Source organism: Neoarius graeffei, chromosome 24 (genome assembly GCF_027579695.1).
Source record: "Neoarius graeffei isolate fNeoGra1 chromosome 24, fNeoGra1.pri, whole genome shotgun sequence".
In the NCBI taxonomy this organism is placed as follows: domain Eukaryota; kingdom Metazoa; phylum Chordata; class Actinopteri; order Siluriformes; family Ariidae; genus Neoarius; species Neoarius graeffei.
In genome coordinates, this window is record NC_083592.1 from 7,182,734 (window position 1) to 7,194,742 (window position 12,009).

The 12,009-nt window shown below is 40.2% G+C and overlaps 1 protein-coding gene and 1 long non-coding RNA gene across 3 annotated transcripts in view; one reads left to right on the plus strand and one right to left on the minus strand.

Annotated features, from left to right (window-relative positions):
• The window catches only part of LOC132872830 (BOLA class I histocompatibility antigen, alpha chain BL3-7-like), a 160,164-nt gene that overhangs the window by 70,230 nt on the left and 77,925 nt on the right, over positions 1-12,009 (minus strand). The gene's annotated exons all lie outside the window — the stretch shown is intronic.
• Positions 4,994-7,498, plus strand: LOC132872832 (uncharacterized). The gene is made up of 3 exons (XR_009651494.1): positions 4,994-5,097; positions 5,385-5,407; positions 7,066-7,498. It is a non-coding gene; the product is annotated as an uncharacterized LOC132872832 (long non-coding RNA).

The window sequence follows — 12,009 nt, forward strand, 5'->3', positions numbered from 1 at the left end:
TGAGTGCTTCACGCCGGGTAGAAGTGTAACGAATATCACCAGGATATCACCAGGAAAAAGCCTTACAGAGCACTAGTGAGAGTGAAACACGAGCTTGGATATTATTATTATTATTATTATGTTCAGTGTTAGTTCACAGTAGTAATGCAAGAAGCAGAATAGTGACAGTACTAGTGAAGCAAAAACATGCAATTGTACAAACACTGCAGCTCTACAGCAAAATATTCATTTATGAAATGGTCTGATTCTTAACACCAGTAGTGCCAATGATCTTCTCATTGCGATGCGAGTTGTCAACAAATCCTATAACTTGGTTCATGAAACGCGCTTACAAAATATTTTCACTGTGAATATTTATTGTGTAATGGTGCAATCCCGCCAGCAAAAATAGGGGAAAAAAGGAGCGATCTCACCTCTTCAGATGCTGATTTAAGTCCGACAATACATTCCTCAAAAAGGGCGTAGAGGAGCAAATTAATCCAATTTATTCCGGACCATTAAAGACGCCGCCTTCCGCGTAGAATCATACGTCATCCTCGCTGCCATATTGGATAGGTCAAAGCGGAGAATAAAGATTCATGTGCTGCCTTTAACTGTACCAACGGGTTTGCCGTCCAAACGAGATCACATGGGATTACCTTTCACAGTTGAGATTGGAAAAATACTTTTCATTGTATTTGGTCATTATAATGTAATTTTACAAACAGATTTTCCTGACTTTGTGGCTAATATGAAGTCTTGCGCATTATGCGCATGCGTCCTTACTTCTTCTATTGTTCTGGTGTCTCCGAAGGGACCGTCTTACAGCGCCCCTAGAGGTGTGGCATGTGTATTGCATCGTTTTCAGCAAGCGTTGCGTTGCCATATGGACCTGATATTTTACTGATTGTTGCCCATTTGGACGCGATATATTTTTAAATAACATCTCGTTGCCGTTGTCGTGTGGATGTAGCCTGAGACGTGTGGATGAGAATGGCCCTGACATCATTCTGGCACAGATTTAAAATCCTGGCAGCACAAGGTCGAGCTGACTTCTCCCACTGAGCGAGAGAAAGTGGGGAATGAAGAGAAAAGGAGGTGTTAAAGCTGTTTAGTTGTTAATGTTTGTTGAGATTGTTTAGATGTGAAATGTAGATAAGAAAAAATGGGGAACTCAAGCTACAGCTTTTTTTTTCTAAAATTAAGCACTTTCTTTTAAGATGTCTTTTTCAGAAACTCTTTATTTTATCTTTCAATGCAAACCTTATTTTACTTGAAATGAGAAAAGAACATTTATTGTATTATAATTTTATGAAGGTACCCTCCATTTCATTGTGAAAATTAATAATAAACATTGTTGAATTACAATTGAATTGTCCTTTCTTTATTTTATTTGACAGTCAGTTGTTGACTCCATACAGACATTGATACATCTACTAGGCTCCTTCAAAATATATGGCACTGAATCATAACACATGATGTTCTGGACTTTATTTGAACAAATTTTCTCTAACTGGACCTCTCTGAATTTTAATTGAATACCCCTGCTCTCTCTCTCTCTCTCTCTCCTTCCAGCTTGTCCCACTTATGTGTGTGGGGTCGCTGCCATGTGGACCCAATTTTTAGGACCATAGTTTGACGCTAGATGCCCTTCCTGCCACAACCCTCCCATTTCTGGGCTTGAGAAAGCAACTATTCACACCTATGGACAATTTAGAGAAGCCAGTTAACTTAACCTTTATTTATCACATGCACACTTCGAGCACAGTAAGATTCATCCTCTGCATTTAACCCATCTGAAGCAATGAACACATGCACACACACTCAAAGCAGTGGGCAGCCATGCTACAGCACCTGGGGAGCAGTCAGGGGTTAGGTACCTTGTTCAAAGGCACTTCAGCCCAAGGCTGCCCCATGTTAACCTAACAGCATGTCATTGGACTGTGGGGGAAACTCCCGGAGGAAACTCATGCAGACACAGGGAGAACATACAAACTCCATACAGAAAGGCCCCCACCAACCACTGGGCCCAAACCCAGAACCTTCTTGCTGTGAAGGTGACAGTACGAACCACTACACCACCGTGTGCTTTCATTATCTGATTATCCTGAGAAGTCTGAATATTGCATTTATCTAAATCAGAGGTTTCAGTATTTGATTTGTAATAAATTTGCGAAAATGTTTAAAACATCTTTTTGCTTTGTCATTATTGGTTATTGTGTGTAGATTGCTGAAAAAAACCTGGTGTATTTTAAATTAAAGCTATAACAAAATAAAGTTCAAAAAGTGAATGGGATCTGAATATTTTCCCACCGTACACACATTATTAGGGCATATATAATAATATAAGATATTTTTAATTAATTCTTCAACTGAATTGATAAAACAATTTTGTACATTTTTATAAGTCAAGTTTTAACTGTCTTGTAGGCAGAGTTGCACAAAGAAGGCCAGCCATCTCTTAAACCACGAGGCTCAATGAGACTCAAACACATGCAGCAACTGCCCTTTTCACAGTTTGAACATTTTCCAACCACAGAACTGACACTCTGCACATCTGCACGCATGACTTTTGCATTTGAACCGCAAAGACTTCTGACTCTCTCACCTGCATTTTATCATTCTGACCACCAGCTGCTTCTTTCTCACACCTTTTTTTTCACTCACTCATCCTGATGCCTGGAGGCCAAGTGGCCTGTCAGTTGCTCGCCTCTCATGAGGCCGGCTGCATCTATCTTGAGCATGCTTCATCTATGCTACGAGCTTGCTCGGCCTGTCACAGCTTCCCTAGAAGAAACCATGCAAATACGACGAGAACATGCAAACTCCACACAGAAAGGCCCCCGTCAGCCGTGAGGTTCAAACCCAGAACCTTCTTGCTATGAAACACCAGTGCTGACCACTACACCACCGTGCCACCCATCTTTTTTCCACTATTCACTAAATTAAACACCCACCCTGAAAGATTATGAGCATGATCATCTTGCTAAAATGATGTTTGAAGTTTAATTACTGTACATCATCCACAGAGCAGTTCATTTTACTGATAATTATATAAACAGGTGAAAATCTGGATTAAAAATGAGACTAATGTACTGTATTTATGAACATAAAAATGGTTTGGCTGCATTTTGACACATCACATTCAGATGCTCCTGATTAACTGAATCAGACATATTAAATTGTATAATTCATTAATTTAGCTTGTTGAATTAAATTAAAGGGGTGACTGTAAGGTACTGCTATAAACAATGAGCATAAAGGCTTTTCCCCAATAATCCATCAGAGTGAGCACAGCACTGCAAACCAATTCATTATTCTGAGCTGGAATAGAGATTCACTGGCACCTAATGAACTTACAAATGTTATCATATCAAAATATACTCGCGGACTCAAACTAGGACTTTTCTTCAAATATGTTCAGCCATGAAAATAAATCCAAACTAAGCTGTACATCATAATAAAGACATCTGGTTTTAGATTCCCCCCTTGGGCCTTTTTAGTGACCACAGAGCAGTAAGCTGTAAAAATACACACTCCACCCACCCACATAAATAAACCCTGCATTAGTTTTGCCCCACAGACCGTTTCCTCTTTGTCTCTCATCTGATAGTTCAACAATGATTGGGTTTGAAATTCTGCATGTGTCCCTTTGTGTCATGGGTGAGTGTTAATAATCTCATTAATGCTTCACTAAATGAAAAAAAAAGTTGAAATTTTGTAGAAACGAGAAAAACTTCATACCAGCACATTATAGCTCTGACAATAGAATCTCACACTGTAAATTATAATTATATTTGTATTCATTACATTGTTCTGTAACTGAAAAAATTTAATTATTCAGAGGGAAAATTATTTTTTATGTCCAGTTTTGTGATTTGTGATTTTGTTCCTGAGAATTTATAGACTTTTTAAATTCATTCAATTAAAAATGAAACACAGATGATCAGCTCCAGTTAGAAACGCTGATAAAAGCTCATCTATCCTGACTGTATTAAAGTTGTGTGTAATGTGTGAATGAGGTTGTGTGTTTTCTGGGTTGCAGGTTTGCTCTCAGAGACTCTGTGCTCTTTAACTGTGGAGGTGGAAGCTGGAGATAACGCCACTGTTTGGTGCCAACATGAGCTGACTCTTCCAGGTTCCATCTTCTGGTATAAACACACAAGTGCTTCGGTTCCACTTCTTCTTGGGTGCAAAAAGTTTAGGACATCAGCTCCATCACAAAACTGTTACTTCTATAATGAAATTGAGCGAATAGTGATGTCTGTTCACGGCAAGAACACGTCTCTCACCATCACCGCAGTAAATGTCTCTGATACAGGACTGTATTACTGCAGCTTCATATATCTGAACCAACTGAACTTTAGAAACTCGACCTTTTTACAAGTGAAAGGTAAATTTATAAAGTAAATCATTACAGTAAAAGTTGATTCAGATGGTTGAGGTTGTAAAAATAATGTTTCATTTTTCAGACAGAAATAAAACACTTTCTGAGAACCCGGACAGAGCGAAAGGTTTGTTGTTTTTGTTCTCCAAAAGGCTTCTGTAAATTTTTCAATTAAAATATGATGCAGGCGGCACGGTGGTATAGTGGTTAGCGCTGTCGCCTAACAGCAAGAAGGTCTGGGTTCGAGCCCCGTGGCCAGTGAGGGCCTTTCTGTGTGGAGTTTGCATGTTCTCCCCGTGTCCGCGTGGGTTTCCTCCGGGTGCTCCCGTTTCCCCCACAGTCCAAAGACATGCAGGTTAGGTTAACTGGTGACTCTAAATTGAGCGTAGGTGTGAATGTGAGTGTGAATGGTTGTCTGTGTCTATGTGTCAGCACTGTGATGACCTGGCGACTTGTCCAGGGTGTACCCCGCCTTTCGCCCGTAGTCAGCTGGGATAGGCTCCAGCTTGCCTGTGACCCTGTAGAACAGGATAAAGCGGCTAGAGATGATGAGATGAGATGAGAAATATGATGCAGGTTTCGGGATCTAAATGTTTTCTGTAATGTTTTTCTCCAAGGTTCAGTCTCTTCTCCTGTGTTCTTCATACTGACTGTGGTGTTTGGTGCAGTGATTGTGATTCTTCTCAGTGTCCTGATCTTCATCATAGTGAAGCACAGAGAAACACACAAAGGTAAAATATTACTCCAATAAATAATAATAATAATTATTATTATTATTAATATTATGAAACTATCATGAGGAAAGTCTTTGGTGGACTGATATAGAGGAGTGACTAAGCTAAGGAGTATAACTTGTAGGAGAAGTCTCAAACTCGAAGCAACATCCCAACAATATGCTTGGTGGGATTGTAATGTGGCCGGACACATAAGTGCTGGCTAATTTACTACTACTACTACTACTACTAATAATAATAATAATAATAATAATAATAATAATCTTTGTTTTGTGTTGCGTTAGGTGCTGGAGCAGAAGATAACGAGGTAAATGTAATCATTAAAACTAATCGATACACTGATCTGATTTATTAACCCTGATTTAAACTGAAACAGAAATCAACACGTTTGTTTGTTTGTTTGTTTGTTTGTTTTTGAGCTGGTGGAAATTTTTTATCCTCTCAGTAAAAGTATTTTATGTTTCTTATTTTCTTATATAGGGGCGGCACGGTGGTGTAGTGGTTAGCGCTGTCGCCTCACAGCAAGAAGGTCCGGGTTCGAGCCCCGTGGCCGGCGAGGGCCTTTCTGTGTGGAGTTTGCATGTTCTCCCCGTGTCCGCATGGGTTTCCTCCGGGTGCTCCGGTTTCCCCCACAGTCCAAAGACATGCAGGTTAGGTCAACTGGTGACTCTAAATTGACCGTAGGTGTGAGTGTGAATGGTTGTCTGTGTCTATGTGTCAGCCCTGTGATGACCTGGCGACTTGTCCAGGGTGTACCCCGCCTTTCGCCCGTAGTCAGCTGGGATAGGCTCCAGCTTGCCTGCGACCCTGTAGAACAGGATAAAGCGGCTAGAGATGATGATGATATATATATATATATATATATATATATATAAGACAAAGGTGTTTTACTGAAGATTAAATAATGATGATTTAAAACTGTATCTCTTTGATAACTTCTGAGCAGATTGAGTTTGAGCTCTCAGGTTGTAATGTGGTTTCTGTACCCGAGGCAGTCTGTTCCTCTTGTTCTTGTCGTTTCTGCTTGAACCCGACGCTGCTGTCTTCAACTCAGACCTGGAAACTGAGAGGCTCAAAATATTTCACTGCTCTCTTGTTGCAGGACACGTCACATTTCATTTTTACCATCTGAGGATATTTTAGAAACATTTTTGTTTTAAATCAAAATGTTTGAGTGCAGCTGAAAGCAAAAAGTAAAGATCAGCAGAAAATATATAGTTAAATAGAACTTAGTGATATTTTGTCAATAATAGAATCAGTTCATGCTTTATGAAAATGTGTTCATTCTCTAAAATCGAATTTTTCAAACATTTTACCTGTAAAATTAAATTTCCAGAAACTCCTCAGTGCATATATTTAATGACCCAACTGTTCAAATGTTAGACTCATTATTTAAATACATGTATATTTTTACATCTCTCTTTATAAATCACAAACATTTTTTCTTGAAAATTTCACTGACAGAACATTCGGCCCGAGCTGATATTATTTATAGGCGACTTGTTTTTTACTTACTGAGGTTTGGATTAAATCCACAGGAGACACACAGGATAATAATTATAACTGTAATAAAAGAATGATAAATATAAAGAACAACCAATATAGTATTAATAATAAATATTAATAGTAATAACAATAAACAGATAACTTTTGATGATTTTCCTTGGTTTTGATTTCCACCACTGTGCAAAAGCCTGTTTCTAGCCAGCCTTCATGAGCAGAGCATTTTAATCTGAATAGTTTGATCTTCAGGTGTTTTGCTCCATCAGGTTTATTCTCAGGAACAATGAAAGCACACATGCTAAAGTCGAGGAGAAAATCCTCAAGGTTCTCAGAGAATGAGGCTCTCAAGTTTCTCCACCATGAGGGTTTTATGATCTCAACACATCTCGAGGAAATATGTGAGGTTCACCTGATTTATTATTTATATCTGATCATCTCTGTGTGTCCTCTGTGTCTCTGCAGGATCCGGACTCGGACTCATTGCATTACGCTGCACTACAGTTCTCAAAGAAGAAAACCAAGAGGAGCGAGAGACGTGATGAAAATGTGTATCAACATGTTCTCTATTCTTCTGTCAGACAGAGTAATGTGTGTACATAATGTTATATATCAGTTACTGTTTACTAAATATGAAACAGATGTTTCTGATGCTCTGAGGTTGAAGGGATTCGACCTTTTATAAACTCACAGTTACAGAATATGGGATTGTAAAACTGCAAGAGCTTCAGGATTCTGCACATTTCTTTTTACGATAGACCTTGTATTAAGTCTCTCAGTTTATCATCCAGTGTAATAATAAATTCAGGTGTAAATAGATACATTTCTTTATTTTGGACTTGTTTCTAAGAAAATAACAGATTTGTCGAGGCTCTGGCAATAAAACCTGCTCTTTGTATCAGTCACTAATGCTGGTGTTGTGTGTAAACGCTGTGCCCCATAAAGTAATACAGTCGCCTCCTCAGTGAACAGCGACTCCGCCATGACGCTCCTGGAGACACTGAACTGATGGAGTCTCGGTCCGGGAGAGAAGACCTAAAGCCCGCCCACACACAACACTGATTGGTTTACTTAGCAAGACAGACCAATCAGGATGCGCGCTCTCTCTCTCTCTCTCTGGAACTTCCGGGATAGTTGGGATGGCTGCAGCTACCTCGCCTGTCAACCTGTTTGGGTTAGCACGCAAAGCTAACTTGGCACCATACCCCAGTAAAAAAAAAAAAGTAAAAAAATAAATAAATAAATAAATAAAAATATATAACACCAAACTTGGCTGTCGATATATTTATGTTAGTTTGAATGTGTAATATCTCTCAACGCCTCCCGCCATTACGGCTGTAGCTATGTGATTGGATAAGAAACAGCCAATCAGAATGACTTTCTCCAAGTTTGTGATTGGCTGGTTTTGTGGCACATTTGTAACGCTGTGTCAGGTTGCGCGAGCGTGCAGGCAGATTTGAGCGCGCGCAGGAATGAAGTCCAAAAATAACCCCAGACCAGTCTGACCCCGCCTCCTCCCCTGTTGGACGCGCGCATGCGCACACAGACACTGGACTGTCGTTACGTGACTGCAACCCGAGACACCGCATTTTGAGAACTCCTTGTTTGTGATGAGGATCGTTAGCTTTACAGTTTCCACTGCGGTTATCCGCGACTCCAAACACAATCTTATAGTTAGTGATGATCAGATAAATCTTCATGAGACACTGAAGTTTTCCAGCCAGGTGTGTTGAGAATCGGTTCATTTCTCGAGGCTTCACTTGCTCACTAGAGCCACCTGCTGGTCAAACGATCAATCATCCAATCACACAGACAGTCCAGAGGCTGGTGGACAGCAGTTCATCAATCCAGTGTTAAAGAAAGATACATTTATAAATATATTCTACACATCTGAATAGAACTTAGACATTCAAATAGTGTATATACAATCTATTTTAGTATATAGAATTAGTATATTTTATATATTTCAAAGTTGTGTCATATGAAGGAATTGAGCAAGATGATAGATCATAATAATGGTGTTACTGCAGCTCCAGTGGTGCTTAATGAGAAGTAGGAAACAATGTGCTTGTGAGACTGGACTCAAAAATCTTACTGATTTTTACTAATGAATAGAATTTGTTTCACAGTGTTGGAGCTCAGATGATTTCTGTCTTTCTTTTGAAACAATTTAACCCAAAAACAAACAAACACAGGAAACATCGAACATCGGCTTATACAGGACCCTCCACAATTATTGGCACCCCTTGTAAAGATTAGTAAAAATGGTTAGAAAAAATCCACCTTTTGGTGAAGTCACTTCATCTCACACTGAAAAAAATGAGAAAACTCCAACCTCTAATCAAAAATGCATTAAGAAAATAACTTACTTCAATAAATAATTATTTTCAACAAAAAACACATGTGCCACTATTATTGGCACCCCGGAAAAGACAACAAACAATGTAACTGAAGCATGTTTCCCATTTAAACTGTACATATTCAAGTTGATTGGAGTGTGCAGGAACTTTCAAGCTGTAATCCATGACTTCCTGATTAATAGGGAACAAATATGAGGTGGCACAGAGGCCAAATTCCCTTAGTCATCCATAAACATGGGAAAGATAAGAGAACACACAAACCAAATGAAGTGTGTTGACCTTCATAAGTCAGAGAACGTTTTTTTTTAAATATCTTCTCACCTGAAAACGTCCCTTTCGACTGCTCAAGCAAAAATAAAAAAAGTGGACACCAACTGGAACTGCTACAAACTTGCCTGGAAGAGAACCCAAGTTTATTTTGCCCCACATACAGTGAGAAGGGCAAAGAGAAGCAAAAATAAATAAATAAAATCACCAAGGATCACTGTTGATGAATTACAAGAAAAAAGTAAAATCTTGGGGTTTCCAAGTCTCCAAAACCACCATCAGACTCCACCTCAATGCCAACAGATTATTTGGAAGATTTGCCAGAAAAAAAGCCTTTTCTGTCAGTTAACCGCAAACATAAGCACCTGAAGTTTGGGAAACGCAACCACAACTTTGACTGGAACCGTGTTCTCTGGTCTGATAGAACAAAACTGGAGCTTTTTGGCAATAAACACTCAAGGTGAGTTTAGTGTAAGAAGGAGGATAGCTCTAATGAAAAGAAACCAATCCCAACTGTAAAATATGGTGGAGGTTCTGTGATGTTTTGGGTCTGTTTTTCCTCCAAAGGCCTGGAAACCTTGAACATGGCATCACGGACTCCATGAAATAGCAGGACATTTTAAATCAGAATCTGGCTCCTCCATCAGGAAACTAAAACTGGGTCATCACTGGACCTACCAGCAGGACAATGAAAAAACCTGTTCACTGAACACAGAATCAAGCTTCTGCCATGAACATCTCAGTCCCCTGAGCTGAACCGCAGTGAAAACCTGTGGGCGGAGCTGAAGAGGAGAGAGCACGAGAGAGGGCCGAGGACTCTGGATGATCTGGAGAGATTGTGTAAAGAGGAATGGTCTCAGATGCCCTGTTCTGTATCTCCAACCTTATAAAATGTTATTGGCAAGACTGTTTTACAGGCAAAGGAGGTTGTAGAGAGTATTAAATGCAGGGGTGCCAATAATAGTGGCACATGCTTTTATTGAAAATAATTATTTCTTGACAAGGGAATTGTTTTTCTCTGAATAAATTTTAGTCAAAAAGGTTGGATTTTTCTAATTTTTTTCAGTGTGAGATGAAGCAACTTCACCAAAAGGTGGATTTGTTTTGTAACCTTTTTTTTTTAAACAAATCTTTACCAGGGGTGCCAATAATTGTGGAGGGCACCGTATCGGTCAAATAACATAAAAAAAAAAATCATTGGTGACAGTAAAATGTGTGGATCTGTGAATCAGGTTTGTGCTCCACCTGCCCCTGTGGACGAGCCCCACTGTCTCCTGGTAAACAGCAATGTGCTGGATGTGGAAGGAAACATGAAGATGCAGGTCTGGGGAAAGAGTGAAGTGCTGCATCTGTGGAGGTCAGTATAGTCCTGTAGTACTGGATATGGAGGAGAGCAGGAAGGAGAATCCTGACAAAATCAAAACCAGCAGACATAAAATCCTCAACCCAAATAACAGCCATACAAACACCAGCACAGAGTAAATAAAGATTTATTCATGGACTGACAAAGTAACATTTATAGCATTAGTGATAGAGGTAGTTAAAGGAGAACTGAAGGCAATTTTTTTATCAAAATTCTATTTCTCATTTTATTAAATATAGGAATGCATTTTTGATAGCTATTTTCCCATCCATCCGTTATCTGTAACCGCTTATCCTGTGTAGGGTCACAGTCGAGTTGGAGCCTGTCCCAGCTGACTATGGGTGAGAGGCGGGGTACACCCTGGACAAGTTGCCAGGTCATTGCAGGGCTGGCATATAGAGACACACAACCATTCACACCTACGGTCAATTTAGAGCCACCAATTATCCTAACCTGCATGTCTTTGGACTGTGGGGGAAACCGGAGCACCCGGAGGAAACCCACACGGACAACATGCAAACTCCACACAGAAAGGCCCTCGTCGGCTGCTGGGCTCGAACCCAGAACCTTCTTGCTGTGAGGCGACAGTGCTAACCACTACACCACTATGCCGCCCTTGATGGCCATTTTGTCACTGTTATAGCAAGTTATGAGTGTTTGAAATATGCTATGTAATATATCAGTCCATATGTCAAAGCAATGGCTGTAAATGAGATTCGTTGAGACATCGTAGGACGGAAGAAAAACATACAGCGGAAATCAAAGTAACCAACATCTGCCAACGTTCCCTGTGTCTGAAATCACTCACTCGTTCATTACTCCCTATATAGGGAATTACTATATAGTGAGCTCATTGGTAAAATGAAAAAACACTTTTGGACACTAGTCCGTCGAGCTGGTATTTACGTCATTACTGTCACATGATTAAAACATGCCAGATCAGTCTGCTGGTGGGTTTACAAAATAAAGTTATTACAAAATAGGGTGGCACGGTGGTGTAGTGGTTAGCGCTGTCGCCTCACAGCAAGAAGGTTCCGGGTTTGAACCCAGTGGCTGGCGAGGGCCTTTCTGTGTGGAGTTTGCATGTTCTCCCCGTGCCTGCGTGGGTTTCCTCCGGGTGCTCTGGTTTCCCCTGCAATTACATGCAGTTAGGTTGACGTGGGGTGGCCTTGGGCTGAGGTGCCCTTGAGCAAGGTACCGAACCCCTGACTGCTCCCCGGGCGCTCTGGTGTGGCTGCCCACTGCTCTGGGTGTGTGTGCATGCGTGTTCACTGCTTCAGATGGGTTAAATGCAGAGGATGAATTTCACTGTGCTTGAAGTGTGCATGTGATGAATAAAGGTTTCTTCTTCTTCTTCTAAACACATGCGTGTATTTTTGTAACAAATACAAAATACCTGCATCCTTCAGTTTTTTTTTT